The sequence below is a fragment of the Malania oleifera genome, chromosome 11 (genome assembly GCF_029873635.1).
Source record: "Malania oleifera isolate guangnan ecotype guangnan chromosome 11, ASM2987363v1, whole genome shotgun sequence".
Lineage (NCBI taxonomy): Eukaryota > Viridiplantae > Streptophyta > Magnoliopsida > Santalales > Ximeniaceae > Malania > Malania oleifera.
The window spans coordinates 76,765,597-76,782,678 of NC_080427.1; positions in this window are offsets into that span (position 1 = coordinate 76,765,597).

Sequence of the window (17,082 nt, forward strand, 5' to 3'; positions counted from 1 at the left end):
GGTGTATGAACCAGTGTGTGAAGAGAGAGTTGTATCTCTTATAAGTAGCAGAGTAGGAGGGAGTTGTGCCTCTTGTAAGCAGCGGATTGTAAGGGAAGCTCTGTCCCAATTTAAGGAGCAGGGATTTAGTGAAATCCTTGAGTGGCTGCTCAAGGCGAGGATGTAGGCCAAGTTGGCTGAACCTCGTAAAAACCGTGTTTGTCTTCTCTCTTCTCTTTACTTTTTATTTTCAGCACTGCATTTAAATTATGTACATTGCATGTATAGGTTGGATAGCCTTACACATAAGTAATTGAGTAACAAGAATTCATCGGTAAATATATAAGAAAGCTTTAAGCGGTAAATAAGTGTCAAAGAATTTTTAAATACCCAATTCACCCCCCCTCTTGGGATTACACCTGATTCAACATTTGGTATCAGAGCCAGGTTTTACATAGACTTGATAGTTAATTTTTAAAACGATTACATGGCACACATTGGTGTAACTCCATTTGGTGAGGGACACTCATCCACTTGACCACCCATTTTCTGTGGTGTAAATTACACCTATTGGAAACGTAGGTTGAGCATATATCTACTGAACGTAGATTGGAAGGTTTGGAAAATAGTGACTAAGGGAAATCACATTCCCATGAAAGTAATTGATAAGATTAATGTACCTAAAATTGAAGATGAATATAATGAAGAGGATTGGAAGTCAGTATAAATCAATGCCACTACCATGAACTTACTTTTATGTGCATTAGAAGTCAATGAATTTAATAGGGTAATAACATGTAACTTAGCTAAAGAAATTTGGGAAAAATTAGAAGTTATATATGAAGGCACTAAAGAAGTCAAGGATAGTAGGATAGACATGCTCACTAGTGAATATGAAGCATTTAAAATGACGACTGATGAATCCATACAATCCATGTACACTAGATTCACACACATCATTAACTCTTTAAATGCTCTTGGAAAAACTTACCCTGCTTATGAGTTGATCAGAAAAATACTCAGGGGATTACCTCAAGTGTGGGACGCGAAAGCTACGGCAATAGCAAAAGGGAGAAATCTCAAGGAGATGTCGGTTGACGAACTCATTGGATCACTCATCACCTATGAGCTGGCAATAAACGAGAGGAAAAATGAGCAAAGAAAATCTAAGAAGGTCACAACACTTAAGGCATCATCAAGCTATTCAAGTGAAGGAAGTGATTCCAAAACGGATGATGACATGGCCTTGCTAACAAAAAAGTTCAAGAAGTTCTAGAAGAAGAACAAGAAGTTCCAGAAGAAAATTTTGGAACTCTAAATCGGAAAGAGGAGAGCAAAGCATGAAGAAAAAGAAAGAGGATCCACCCACATGCTATAACTGCCGAGAAGTTGGACACATCAAGCCTGAGTGCCCTAAGCTCATGAAAGCCTCAAAGAAAAAGAAGAAGGCACTGAAAGTTAGTTGGGATACACACAACACTAGCAGTTCAGAATCTGAATCCAATGATGACAAGGTGGCCAATCTGTGTCTAATGGCACATGATGACCTTGAGGTACAATCATCATTTTCATCATCTTCATATTATTCTAGTGATTCTGAAAATGAAAATGATATGATTTCATATGATAAACTGAAACAAGAATACCTGTACACTATTAAAATGCTTGAGAAGAAAACAAAGAAAATAGCTGAGTTGAGAAGTAAAGTTAAAGAAATTTCAAGCTTACTTGAATGTCAAAATGAATCTCATGCATCTTTCATAAGAAATAAAGATTTGAAAATTGAGGAGTTAGAAAAGGATTTGAAAGATAAATCTGAAATTATTTCTAAATTTACCGAAGGACAAAACAATTTTGAAAAGGTTCTAGGATCTCAAAGAAATTCCCTAGAAAAGGAAGGGCTCGGTTTTAATGGTAAAGAAAATATAAAGAAAAGACATCTTTAGATGGGTTATTTTACAAAAGAGTCAAAGTCATATGGTCCAACTAAGAATTATTATAGAATTACAAAATGCTTTAAATGTAGAAGGTTGGGTCACATACAATTCGACTATCCTTTAAAAAATAAAGATGTTAAAATAAAGAAAGTATGGAAGGTCAAAGGTCAATCTAGCACTAACCCCCCTGGACCCAAGACAATATGGGTACCAAAGCTAGTTGTTTGATTGTGTTTTGCAGATTTGCTTAAGATCAGCATCCTCAAAACGCCACATGACCGGGGATAAAACAAAGTTCACATCCATCATACCCAAAGATGAAGAGTTTGTTACTTTTGGAGATAAGGCTAAGGGAAAGATCACAGGTGTAGGTAACGTCGGTAATGATTCCTCACTCATTATAGATGATGTTTTATTAGTTGAAGGTTTAAAGCATAATTTATTGAACATAAGTTAACTATGTGATAAAGGCTACAAAGTATCATTTGAACATGACAAGTGCATAGTTGAACAAAAAACGGATAATAAGATATTGTTCATTGCTAAGCGTCATGAAAATGTATATACCACAAGCTTTGATAACTTAACTTCATTGAGTGTGACATGCTTATCTACTATGAATGAAATAATCTGGATTTGGCATAGGAAACTAGGACACGCAAACATGGATTTAATCTCAAAACTAGTTAAGAAAGAATTAGTTAAGGGACTGCCTAAGACTAAATTTGTGAAAGATAGAATCTGTGATGCATGCCAATTAGGAAAACAAGCAAGAACTAAATTTAAGAAGAGGAAAGAGATATCCACTACTAGGCCACTCCAAATGCTACACTTAGACTTATTTGGACCAAACTCAATTCAGAGTTTAGGAGGAAAATCATACGCCTTTGTCATTGTTGATGATTTTTCAAGATACACATGGGTACTATTCTTAGGTCACAAAGATGAAGCATATGAAAAATTTATAAACCTATGCAAGAAAGTCCAAAATGAAAAGGGATATACAATTACTAAAATTCAAAGTGATAGGAGTAGAGAATTTAAAGGTCAAGGCATGGAAGACTATTGTAATTCAATAGGAATTGTCCATAATTTTTCAGCTCCTAGAACACCGCAACAGAACGGTGTAGTTGAAAGGAAGAATAGGTCTATACAAGAAATGACCAGAATTATACTTAACGAACATAAATTACGTAAATACTTCTGGGCCGAGGTAGTGAATACCGCCTGCTATGTGCTAAATAGAGTTCTGATTAGACCATCACTTAATAAGACTCCTTACGAATTATGGAATGGTCATAGACCAAACATATCATATTTTCATGTCTTTGGCTGTAAGTGTTTTGTGCTTAGAAAGAATGAGCATCTATGAAAGTTTGATGTTAAATCAGATGAAGGTATCTTCCTAGGGTATGCCTTAGATAGTAAAGCCTATAAAGTATATAACAAATGAACTTTGACGGTCATAGAATCTATTCATGTAGTGTTCAATGAGACAAATCCCTTCTCCAAAAGAACTGATGAAGATGAAAACAAGGAACTTGAAAAACTATCAATTGAGAATGATTTAGAAAAGAAAAATGAACTTAAAGAACCATCCATTGAAATTGATCAAACTACAAATGAGGTTAATGAACCACTTAGAGAATGGAAATATATAAAGAATCATCCCATAGATCAAATAATAGGTGAACCATTACGTGGAGTAGCCACTCGCTCCTCTCTTAGGAATATGGTTAGTCATTTTGCATTTCTATCTCAAGAAGAATAGAGGATGAATCTTGGGTGCTGTCCATACAAGAAGAATTAAATCAATTTGAGAGAAACAAAGTATGGACATTAGTTCCCAGACCTGAGGATAAGTCAATGATAGGAACCAAATGGATATATAAGAATAAGAAAGATGAACATGGAGTAGTTGTGAGAAAAAAAGGCTAGATTAGTAGCTTAGGGATATAATCAAGAAAAAGGTATAGATTTTGAAGAAACATTTGCCCCTTGTAGCTAGAATGGAAGCCATTCGAATGAATTTAGCATATGCAGCTTTTCAGGATATCAAGCTATATCAAATGGACGTCAAAAGCGCATTTTTAAATGGCTATATAAATGAAGAAGTGTATGTAGAACAACCCCCAGGCTTTGAAAACCATAAGAATCCAGATTATGTTTATAGACTGACAAAAGCCTTGTATGGTTTAAAGCAAGCTCTTAGAGCTTGGTATGAAAGGTTAAGCGGTTTTCTATTAGAAAATGGATTTATAAGAGGAAAGATAGATACAACCCCATTCATAAAGTCTAAGAAAGATGATATTCTCCTAGTGCAAGTATATGTAGTTGACATCATATTTGGCGCTACAGATAAAGAATTGTGTAATGAATTTTCAAATACCATGCAAAATGAATTTGAGATGAGCATGATGGGTGAACTAAATTTCTTCCTAGGACTTCAGATCAAACAAGAAAATCATGGAATATTCATAAATCAATCAAAATATATTAAAGACTTACTCAAAAAGGTTTAATATGGAAGATGGAAAAATACTAGGTACACCTATGAGCTCTTCATTGAAATTAGACAAAGATGAACAAGGTATACTAGTAGACGTCAAGCTATATTGTGGAATGATAGGTAGCTTGTTATACCTAACTTCCAGTAGACCTGATATAATGTTTAGCGTATGTTTGTGCACAAGATTTCAGTCTGCACCGATAGAGTCTCATTTGCTAGCTGTTAAACGGAAACTTAGATATCTGATAGGAACCGTGGATATTGGGTTATGGTATCCTAAATACACATCCTTTTAGATTCTTAGTTATTCAGATTCTGATTTTGCGGGTAGCAAAGTGGATAGGAAGAGCACTAGTGGTTCTTGTCATTTCTTAGGACACTCCTTTGTCTCTTGGTTTTCCAAGAAATAAAATTTAGTTGCTCTTTCCACAGTTGAGGCTGAATACATAGCGGCAGGTAGTTGTTGTGCTCAAACGCTATACATGAAACAACAACTGAAGGATTTTGGATTAAGTTATGAAACAATCCCTATATGATGCGATAATATGAGTGCAATAAATATCTCAAAAAATCCCATATTACATTCACGAACTAAGCATATAGAAATACGATGAACGGATGAACAATGGGTAGATATATTCACGAAACCACTTGCGAAGGATAGGTTTATCCAAATTAGGCGTGAATTAGGTCTCATACATAGTTGAGAGGTTGCTTAGATTCATGTTAGATGATATAATTCAGGGGGAGTAATATCACTTTTGATATAATCACTTGGTATTGCATTAATCAACAATTGGACACATTTAAAACCTTAAGATTTCTCAGGGGAGGAGAACATAAGGGTACGTATACTCATGCTTTATTAGTTTACACCTTTTTGTTGATGTCAAAAGGGGGAGAAAAATCGGGAGCAAAAATAACAACGTACAAAAATCAGAAGCAAAGAAAAATCGAGCGAAAATTGTTATTGAAGTTATGCAAAGGGAAAGATATACAAAGGGGGAGAAATTGTTGTAAATGTCATGGTTGAAACATCATGAGCATATTCATTATGAGCATATTTCATACTTCATTTAGATTCAGGCACTTTGTGTATGAACATGAGCATATTATCATTCATTGAATATTTGACGCATTAATTGAGGGGGAGCCTTGTTAGGCGTAACCCATTATATATTTTTGCTCATGCATTTGTCATCATAAAAAGGGGGGAGATTGTTGACTCTACGAGTCCAATCCTGTTTTGATAATGAAAAATCACTTGGTATTTGATCTATGCATTGAGTTTGTGAATATGAACCATATTAAGCATGCACGGAAAGATAACGAGTCATGAAAACTTTCAAGTAAAGCTTATAAATCTTGGCAAGATCCATGGAACCCAAAGAGTACGAGAATCAAGATGCAAGTGGCAAAGTTCAAGAACATCTTGGGAATGGGTATGTAGAACTCATGTACTTACATTTTCATATGATTTAATTTGAGGCTCAACATAACTTAGAATTTCTTTAGGATTCATGCATTTCATGTATATCACTAGGGAACCTTCATGGACTTAGAAATGTTTTTGAAATCAATCCGAAGGGTAAGAAACTATATATACTGAATATCTAAACCCTAGATCGAGAGTGAAGACACACAACAAGAGAAGAACACACCTTATTGAAAGATTATAGAGAAACTTGAACTAATTGTCTGCACTTCATTCGACTTTCATCTTCTCTGGGCAAATCTATTCCGAAAATCAAAGGGCTTTCATTCATGCAATTGTATTTCAATCTAGTATTGAGGTTTGATCATTCAAGTTATTATTCTCAAGAACTTTTCATCTCATTACTTGTTCTTGATTTTCATACAAAAAGTTTGATCTCGAGTGTGCAGAAACATATAAAAATTGTTTTTGAAAAGATCATTACTTGAGAAAGTTGTTCAGCAATTGGTTGATTGGTTTTTGATTCAATAGTACATATATACATATATATATATATATATATATATATATACAGTTTTCATAGAGCTTATTATTGAAAAATTTATTTTGATTAAAAGATTGATCTTGAAAGTTCCTATGCATATACATAGTTATTTTAAACAAGATCATTACTTGATTAAGGTTGTGTTGTTGATTGAATAATTTGATTCAAGTGTGTGTTTGTTAAAGGATCTATATTTTAGATATATTAACGCTTGATTAAATATCCTTGGTATTTATAAGTATACATTTTATTGAGGGATATTTTTCGAAAAACAATATATTCAGTTTGTGATTGTTGAATATCATTATATATATATATATATATATATATATTGGCTTATTAAAAAGATCACTGTGTGATTGAATACTTGAAAGAAAACTTTGTGATTTTGATTGATTTAATATTCAAGAAAAAGTTTTTATTAATAAGTTCACATGAAATATATTTGTGCATTTTTGCAAAGTGAATTAAGAACCCTAGTATACTCCAAAGCATTTTAAATATATCATCACGTGGGAGTTTTGGTTAAAGAGGGTTTGTGTGTTGAAGCATATCATACATTAAACGATTGTATCGTTTTTCATACATTCATGAGCTTCAAGTTTAATCATATGTTAATGTGCTAGGAAATTGAATTGTACTCACACGGTTTTGTTATTTTTCAGATTCTATTGTATACATGGTTCGGTGTGGGACCAATGTGTGAGGAGAGAGCTGTATCTCTTGTAAGTAACGGAGTAGGAGGGATCTGTACCTCTTGTAAGCAGCGGATTGTAAGGGAAGTTCCGTCCCAAATTAAAGGGCAGGGATTTAGTGAAATCCTTGAGTGGTTGCTCAAGGCGAGAACGTAGGCCAAGTTGGCCGAACCTCGTAAAAACTGTGTTTGTCTTCTCTCTTCTCTTTACTTTTTATTTTCAGCACTGCATTTAAATTGTGTATATTGCTTGTATAGGTTGAATAGCCTTACACATAAGTAATTGAGTAACAAGAATTCATTGGTAAATATATAAGAAGGCTTTAAGCGGTAAATAAGTGTCAAAGAATTTTTAAATACCCAATTCACCCCCCTCTTGGGATTACACCTGATTCAACAAATGTAATATTGGGTATGGACTGGATAGCTACTCATCATGCCAGTATAAATTGCCATCAGAAAAAAGTTATTTTTAGACCCTTGGGCGAGTAGGAATACAAATTCGTTGGTTCACGTGTACGTGCCTTCACCATAACTAGTGTTGGCTATATAGGTTAGGAGACTGCTACAGGGTGGTTGTCAGGGGTATGTCGCATACATAAAAGAATTTCCAAAAGAAGAATTGAGACAAGCTGACATACCAGTAGTGAGGGAATTCCCAGATGTATTTCCAAAAGAATTACCTGGTTTGCCACCTGACCGTGAAATTGAGTTTACCGTTGATCTGTTACCGAGATCTACACCATTATCGAAAGCACCATACCGTATGACCCTAGTAGAGTTAAAAGAATTTAAAGAACAGTTACAGGAATTGCTGGATAAAGGTTTCATTAAGCCTAGTGTGTCGCCTTGGGGTGTGCCAATTTTGTTCGTGAAAAAGAAAGATGGAACCATGAGATTGTACATCGATTATAGAGAGATAAACAAACTGATAGTTAAGAATAAATATTCTCTCCTTAGGATTGATTATTTGATCAGCTTCAGGGGACCCAGGTTTACTCTTAAATTGACCTGCAGTCGGATTACCATCACGTGAAAGTTAGAGCAAAGGACATTTCGAAGACTGCATTTTAAACCAGATATGGGCATTACGAGTTCTTGGTGATTCCATTTGGATTGACTAACGCACCAGCAGTATTCATGGATTTGATGAATCGAGTGTTCCATCAATACTTAGATCAGTTTGTGGTTGTGTTCATTGATGATACATTGGTCTATTCGAAAAGTTTTGAGGAGCACGAGCATCATTTGAGACTGGTGTTGTAGGTATTAAAGGAAAGGAAATTATATGCAAAATTCAAGAAATATGAGTTCTGGTTAAGGAGGGTTACTTTTCTCGGCCATGTGATCTCAGAAGCAATAGTATTAGTTGATTCGAGTAAGATAAAGGTTGTGGTGAGTTGGGAAAGGCCGGGAAGTATTCAAGAAGTCAGGAGTTTTCTGGGATTAACAAGTTACTATCGGCGATTTGTAGATGGAATCTCCAGTTTATCAGGTCCGTTGTTGCGACTCACGAGGAAAAATATAAAATTTGAATAGACTGATGACTGTGAGTAGAGTTTTCAAGAGTTAAAATAGCAGTTAGTTTTAGCTCCGATATTAGCTATTCCATCAGGGGAAGATGAGTTTGTAATATACAATGATGCCTCTTTGAAGGGTCTTGGATGTGTGTTGATGCAGCACGACAGGGTTATTGCATATGCATCTAGGCAGCTTAAAGAATATGAGAAGAATTATCCTGTCCATGATTTAAAGCTTGCTGCGGTGGTGTATGCTCTTAAGATTTAGAGGCATTACCTATATGGTGGAAAGTTCAAGATTTTCACGGATCACAAGAGCCCGAAATATTTCTTTGCCCAGAAAGAGTTGAATATGAGGCAAAGAAGGTGGCTAGAGCTCATTAAAGATTAATTACCACCTAGGAAAAGCGAATGTAGTGGTAGATGCTCTAAGAAAGAAATCAGGGGGACCCATACTGGCAGTTATGGAGATTCAACACTCAATTCTGATGGATTTGGAGAGGCTCAATATAGAATTAATAGAGAAGAATCCTCAGGAAGTTATTTCTAGCCTAGTGGTTCAGCCTATGCTATATGAGAGGATTAAAGTAGCTCAAAGTGATGATGCGGAGTTGGCAGAGGTGATGGCTAGAGTGTGAGATGGTCGGGGAGAGGAGTTTAGCATATCAGATGACGGAGCCCTGCAATTCCGTACTAGGCTATGTGTTCCTACAGATACTGAGATCAGGAGAACTCTATTGGAGGAGGCTCACAGATCCCTATACACGGTTCATTCCGACAGTACTAAAATGTACAGGGACCTACTAGAGTATTTCTGATGGAGTAGAATGAAAATGGAGATAGCTAAGTTTGTTCAACAATGTTTGATGTGTCAGCAGGTTAAAGCTAAGCATCAGAGACTGGTAGGACAGTTGCAGCCATTGTTCATTCCATAGTGGAAATGGGATCACGTTTCGATGGATTTTGTTACGGGGTTACCACTTGTACATTAGGGGTTGAATGCAATTTGGGTGGTTGTTGATCGTCTGATGAAGACTGCTCATTTCATTTCTATTAAAGTTAGTTACTCCATGGATAGGTTAGCAGAGATATATGTTCGAGAGATAGTTCATGTCCATGGTGTACCGGTATCCATAGTTTCAGACCAAGATCCTCTGTTTATTTCATGATTTTGGATGAGTTTTCAGGAGGCTATAGGTACACAGTTAGCATTCAGCACTGCTTTCCATCCCCAAACAGATGGACAAACTGAGAGGACAATCCAGACACTAGAAGATATGCTTCGTACTTGTGTGCTTGACTTTGGAGATGGCTGGACTTAGTTTATGTTGTTAGTCGAGTTTGCCTACAATAACAACTACCAGGCTAATATCGGCATGGCCCGTTATGAGGCATTGTATGGTAGGAGATGTCGTTCTCCTCTCTTCTGGGATAAGGTAGGTGAAAGGCGAGTTTTGGGTCCAGAGATAGTACAGTAGGCTTGTGACAAGGTCCAACTATTTAGAGAAAGAATCAGTACAGCACAGAGTCGGTAGAAAAGCTACGCAGACACTCGCCACTGAGAGTTAGAGTTTGATGTGGAAGATTGAGTATTTTTAAAGATAGTTCCTCTGAAAGGAGTTATAAGGTTTGGAAAGAAGGGCAAGTTGAGCCTTAGGTATATTTACCCTTTTGAGATACTAGAGAGAATAGGGTCAGTTGCCTATAGGCTAGCTTTGCCACTAGCTTTGGCTCGAATTCGTGATGTGTTTCATGTTGCCATGTTAAGGAAATACGTCCCAGACCCCTCCCACATAATCAGCTATACAGAGATAGAACTTAAAGATTCACTAGCTTATGAAGAAACACCAGTACAAATTTTAGACAGAAAGACACAAGAACTGCGTACTAAAGAAATTCAGCTAGTGAAGATTTTGTGGAGGAACCATGCTATGGAAGAAGCCTCATGCGAACTCAAGGATGAAATTAAACAGAAATACCCACATTTGTTCTAAGAGTAATTAGATAATGTAAATAGTTAGGTAATGTTTCTTTTGCTGGTACATGTACTATTTAGATAGTAAGTAGTTTTAATTTTATTTGTGTAATCTCCTAGAACATAGAATGTAATCACGGTATTCGTCCGCCATAAGTGAGGGTAAGTAATAAAATAAGTAGACCCTTTACCTTTATGAGATGATAGAGTGTATAATGGTGTTCAAGCTAGATAGTAAATTTCGAAAACAAAATTTTATAAGGAGGGGAGAATGTAACGACCTGAAGAATAATAGTATTTAAATAATAAAGAGAGAGGGAAATGGAAATAGAAATAGAAGGATGCAACAAGCTTCGCCGATGAACACGAACGTTGCATTTTGAATATAATAACTTGAAAAATTTTTTACAGAGGGTCTCGTCGATGAACATAGGGAGTTCGTCGATGTGCGCATAAGTAGGTCTCATCGATGAAGCCACGCCTTGTCAATGAGAAGATACCAAGAGGGGTTTTTGGACAGTTTGAATTTCGTCGACGAGGAGGTAGGGTTCATTGACGAAATTACTTAAGGACTCATCGACGAGATGAAGTGTCTCGTCGAAGAATTCGGTCCTATAAATAGTTGAAACCCAAATTTTTTGATGAAAATTCAAAGCAAACTCTTCTCTCTCTCTCTCTCTCTCTCTCTCTCTCTCTCTCTATCACTCTCTAAAATGCCTCTCCCTCCTTCTCTCTTAGATCCTGGCCCTATTTCTCACCGGATTGAAGATCTAAGGCCACCACGACTATCCTGATGAAGTTCTCTACAAGTTTGCCAGAGCTGATCGTGGGAGAAGTTGGTTTGGAATTCATCCCAAATCTAGGGTAAGACATTTTATTCAGATTATGCCTTCCTCGTAGTTATAAGAAATGTTGTAGGTAAGAAAATACTGATGTTTTGTTTTGGGGGATGTTATTTTCAGGGTATTGAGTGGAGAACCCTGCTGGTGTAGGGCTAGAGTTTAGTGAGAGACTTTTCAGATTTAAGGTAAGTGAAATATGCTATGCTTGGAGATTTACTTACATTATCAAAAATTATATATATATATATATATATATATATATGTGTGTGTGTGTGTGTGTGAAATTAGGATAGCTTCCCAAGAGGGAGGGTGAATTGAATTTTTAAAATTATTTCTATTTTAATTCTTTGTTTTATATCAACAATCACAACAAGTAAATACAAAGACAATTCAACAACAACCAATCAACAAGATAATCAAAATCTTGTTCTTTGTATCAATAGCCCTGTAATAAATTGTAAAGCACGCTGAATTTATCTAAGCCCTGTGTTTATTCCAAACTCACAATTCTTCTTTGTGTTTAGTTTTTAAACAAACTTTTAGATTAATAAGTTTAGGATGATCAACCAACGTAGTCCATTTCAGTTTCCGCAATCAATGCTGATCAAGCCAAAACAAAGTATCATCCGGTCTATTTAACAGCCATACACTTAGAATTAACAATTTAAAGCATACACGCAGGTTGTAAGTATTGTTGAAAAATAAAGAGTAAGGAAGAGAAGAGAGACACAAGGTTTTACGAGGTTGGGCTTATACCCAGCCTACGTCCTCGCCTTTGGCAAACCACGAAAGGATTCACTAGTTCAGTTCCGTTGACGGGTGGAATAATACCGATTACAATCACTCCTTCATTTAGGTTAGAGCTTACCTTTCCAAATGATATTCCTTCGTTTGGTCCAATGATTCTATACCCTTGAATCGTCTATAAACAAGAACCAAGATAGAGAAAAGTTTGTGTACAAGAAAACACTCTCACCACATAGTAGGTTAGTACAACATTCAATACAAATATACTTCAAAGTAATTCAAATATAAAAGAATTTGAAACTCAATACCGAATTTAGATCACCAAATATCTTCCAAGTATTGAAATATTCAGACTTTGAAAGCTTTATTTTGGAGTTTGAATGAGTAGCAACTCAGTATTTGAAGTTGGATGAACACAAGAGAGTTTGAGAGTTTTGTAGAGAACTTTGATTGCTGGAAATTTCTTGGTGTTTTAAAATCTTTGAAGTGTGGGGCTATTTATAGATGTTTTAAAAGTAATTCCTTACCCCTAAAGTTTCCTTGAAGTAATCCCCAAGTTTTTCAAAATAGTAGTGCCCAAAAAATTCTTTTAAAAAATCTTCCCGTTGAAAATTTTTAAACCAACGTTCGAGTGGCAGTTGCCTATCATAAAAGAAACTTAAAACATAGAACACAGGCAGTCGCCTGCTAGAACCCAGGCAGTCACCAGGTATGACCACCCAGGCGCCTGGCTATGTTTAGGCAGTCGCCTGGCACCCTATTGCCTCTTTGAAAATTCTTCATTTAATTTGGGCAGTTGCCTGCCACACGAAGACAATCGTCTGGACCTTCTATTTTTTAAAAAAGCTTTTCTTTTTGAAAATCTTCTTTTCTTTTATTTGAAAAAAATACTTTAAGGTTTTTCTAAAAATATATTTCTAAGTTTCTTTTGATTTTATGAGAGCTTCAATTCAGTTTATACTTGAAATTAACTTGAAGTACTTACATACAAACATCCTTAAAAGTTTTTTCCTTTGATCTTCAAGTAAGTCTTTGTTCTTCTATCATCTTTGAGTTTCTGATCTTTTCTTTGAGCTTTCATCAAGTTATCTTTTAATCCTTATGCTCTTTAAGATCTTTTTTTAATCCATAAACTTTATCATCCTTTTAAGCTTTGTCACTACCTTTAAGCTTTGCCTTTTTCTTGGAAAACTTTCACTTAAACCATATTAAACACATCATGATTTGTTATCATCAAAATAAGAATTGTAAGCCTTGTTAGGCCAACAATCTCCCCCTTTTTTATGATGACAAATCGAGTGCAAAAATAATAAGAGATAATACTCATGGCTCCCCCTTTCAACAAGCATGATATATTCATAGTCATATAAGTAATGAATTCATGTTACTTGCAAAATGATCATACCCATATATATCCATCCATACAAGATAATCCATAGATATTCATAGTTTTACAAACCATAGAATATTAGCATATTTCATTTTTGCACTTCCTTCTCTCAAACATCTCCCCCTTTGGACATCAATCAAAAAGGAGAAGAGAGTGATACAAAAAAAAAATATAGTGAAGAGCTGTAATACATAGTACTTGGAGATCTTATAAACATAAAAAGCATGCTATTCGGTGAAGCACTAATACATAGACAAAAGTGTTAAATAGCTCATAGATGAAACACATCAATTGGAGGCTTCCATAGACCCACTTTCATCTTCTTCTTCTTCTTGTTCACCAGGTTTTTCAGCAGATTCATCATCACTCGATGGAGCAGAGCTGATATCCATATGAGATTTGCCTTTAGAGGAGCTAGCCAAATGTTTCTCAATCTTGTCAACATGCTGAAGAAGGCTGGAACAATGAGTTTTCACAGTAGAAACCTTCTCCCTTAGTGTACAGATTGCATTCCATCCCTGAAGGTCATATAGTGATTATAAAATGGAATGAACCAAGAAGGAGTTTCTGGGTTAAGCTGTACTGATGGGGCTGGCATGGAAGGTCGAGGAGGTGGTGTAGATGAGATGTGACAATGTCCCTTGTGAAGCCACCCTTGAGGAGAGTGCTTATATCCCATACGCTTAAGAATAGTATCAGAAAAGATATCATAATGGGTTTTTCTAGTGAAGTTAAATGGTGGTGTAAGAACATTAAATGAACAAATACCATATTTAACATCCCAGTATATGGTAGAATGACACGAGGAGCATCAACTTTCATAACAATCCATTTGATCAGTAAACTTGGAAGATCCAGCTTTTTTCCTTTAAGAATACACCACATAACAAAACAATCTAAGAAGGAAATATGATCATGAGAGCTAGAACGTGGTAGGATTTTATATGTAATAAGTTTGTGCAGGATTAAAGCTTGGAGATTGAGCTGTTTGTAAAGAGGTGGATGCCCAAAGGAGATAGGTGTATCAGTTATGACTAGGGGTAAAAATTCCTCTGGAGTAAATCCTTGGGACATTATCCATTGTTTCTCAACAATGTGGACCTCAAAATCTCCTTGCTTAACTTGAAGAATTTTCCAAAGATATGGGAGTAAGATGAATATCATGCCCTAGAAGATTTTTTTTTATCCCATTTTCAAACGTTTCCATATTTGCATAGAAAATCTGAACCACGTTTGGATAGTATCCTTTTGCTTGATATGTAATAAACTGATCCCATCCAATTTCCTTAAAAAGTTTCATAATTTCAGGAAAATATGAATTGAGGAATGTAACATCAAGGACTTTACCTAGAATGGGTTCGACTGAAGCGATTTGATTCCTATAGAGTTGTAAAGCATGTGGAGTTACTAACCATTTCTCTACTTCATCATTGTTGATCCTTGTCGAAGAGGAAGAACCCTTGTTACCATTCGATTTTATCCGTGGCATGTTTGTATTGAAGAGGAAGGTTGATAAACCCTAGGTTGTATTCGCGATTTGATGAGGGCAGGTTTGATGCTCGGTTTCACGCTGATTTGGAAGAAGAGTCTGTGTGGAAAAAAGTAGGAAAGAAGATTTTCGGAGAGAGAGAAGAAGGAGCAGACGCCTGATGGAAGTTAAAAAGATAGGAAATAAGGTTTTAAACCCTACTCGCTGTGAGGCAGTCGCCTGCTAGGATAAGGCAGGCGCCTATCAATAATAAACTTGAAAGTCAGTAGCCTAGTAGTCGCCTGGCACCTTGGTCGCAGTCGCTTGCCAAGCATAAAAATTTTAGTTTGCTTCTTGAATATGCATCATTCCCAATTGTCTTCTAATGAATATGAATAGCTCTTCAGAGAGTGGTTTTGTGAATATATCTTCTAATTGGTCATTTGTATTTACAAATTCTAGCATTATGTCTTCGTTTTGCACATGATCTCTCAAGAAGTGATGTCTTATGTCAATATGTTTTGTTCTTGAGTGAGATTATGACAACTCGAATAAAAATGGTATTTAAAATAATAAAGAGGAAAGGAAATTATCAGAGGCCTCGTTGACGAACACAGGAGATTCGTCGATGAGCAAATATCGAGATGGGTTTTTGAGCAGTCTGAATTTTGTTGACAAGGAGTGGGTTTCGTCGACGAAATTATTAAAGGACTCGTCAACGAGATGACATGGCTCGTCAACGAATCTGGTCCTATAAATATCAAAAACCTAGATTTTTACTTCAAAATTAAGAAACCTCTCACCCTCTCTCTCTCTCCCTTCAGATTCTCTCTCCCCTCTCTTCAATTCTAGCTCCATCACTCACCGGATCGGCAATCTGAGGCCACCACGACGCTCCTGGAGAAGTTCTCTGCATATCTGCCGGAGTGGATCATTCGTGGAACTCCATTGAAAATCATCCTTGAGTTGAGGTAAGGATTTTTAAGCCAAATTTGGTCTTGTGGTAGTTATAGGAAATGATATACATGTGAAAATACTGAAGTTTAATATTGGGAGTTTTCATTTTTAGGGTAGTGATCAGGAAATCCTATGGGTGTTAGACCAGGATATTTTGGGGGTTTTCTCAGTAGTCAGGTAAGGGAATAAACTAAAGCAGTTATTTTCCATGCAAATTATTATTATTTATGAGTAAATTTATTTTTAGAAAAGCATACGTTATATCTATATATTACGAAGGAATTGCACATTTGGGAAAATACTGCTAATATGTTGAAATGATTATGTATGTATGAGATGTCAAAAACTATGATTTTAGAATACAATGTATGGTTTTATACAGTAAATGTGTGGCATGAATATTATTTTACGTGGAAAATATCATGATATGAATGAAGTATGTTTTGAGAAATTATGAAAGAATACAGTACATTATGATGTTGAAAATACATGATAAATTGATTATTTTCAGAATGATATACATGTATGAAATGATTTCGGCACGAGGCCATATTTATGTATGATTTCGGCACGAGACCGTATTTATGAAACGATCGGCACGAGGCCGTATTTATGAAATGTTTGGTGTGAGGCCGTATTTATAAAATTATGAAAGATACTATATTATATGTTATTAGAACCCGGATGTTAGTTTAGTTCAGTTCAGGAGCACGGTACCGTAGCCTATAGATCATACATTTATGGTCAGATTGGTGCTAACCACCCCATGAGGGGGTGGGAGATGGATAGTCGATTTTGCTTTCAGTAGAGTGTGGACGTCCACCTGACAGTCCGGACCAAGGTGTGGCGAGCCTATCGTACTTACAGACATTTTTGACTAGGTAGTGGTTGGGCAGCCATTGTCGCGTCCCACCTTCGGGCTGCACAACCCGTCATGGGGGGTAATACATGACATTTGCTAGCTATTCATCCTGGGTATGTTTTCAGTATTATCAGTTATAACAGATGTTTTATGTATGATATGATTTAATAGCAAATATGAAAATATATGATTATTCAGTACGATGTGATGATTGTTTACAAAG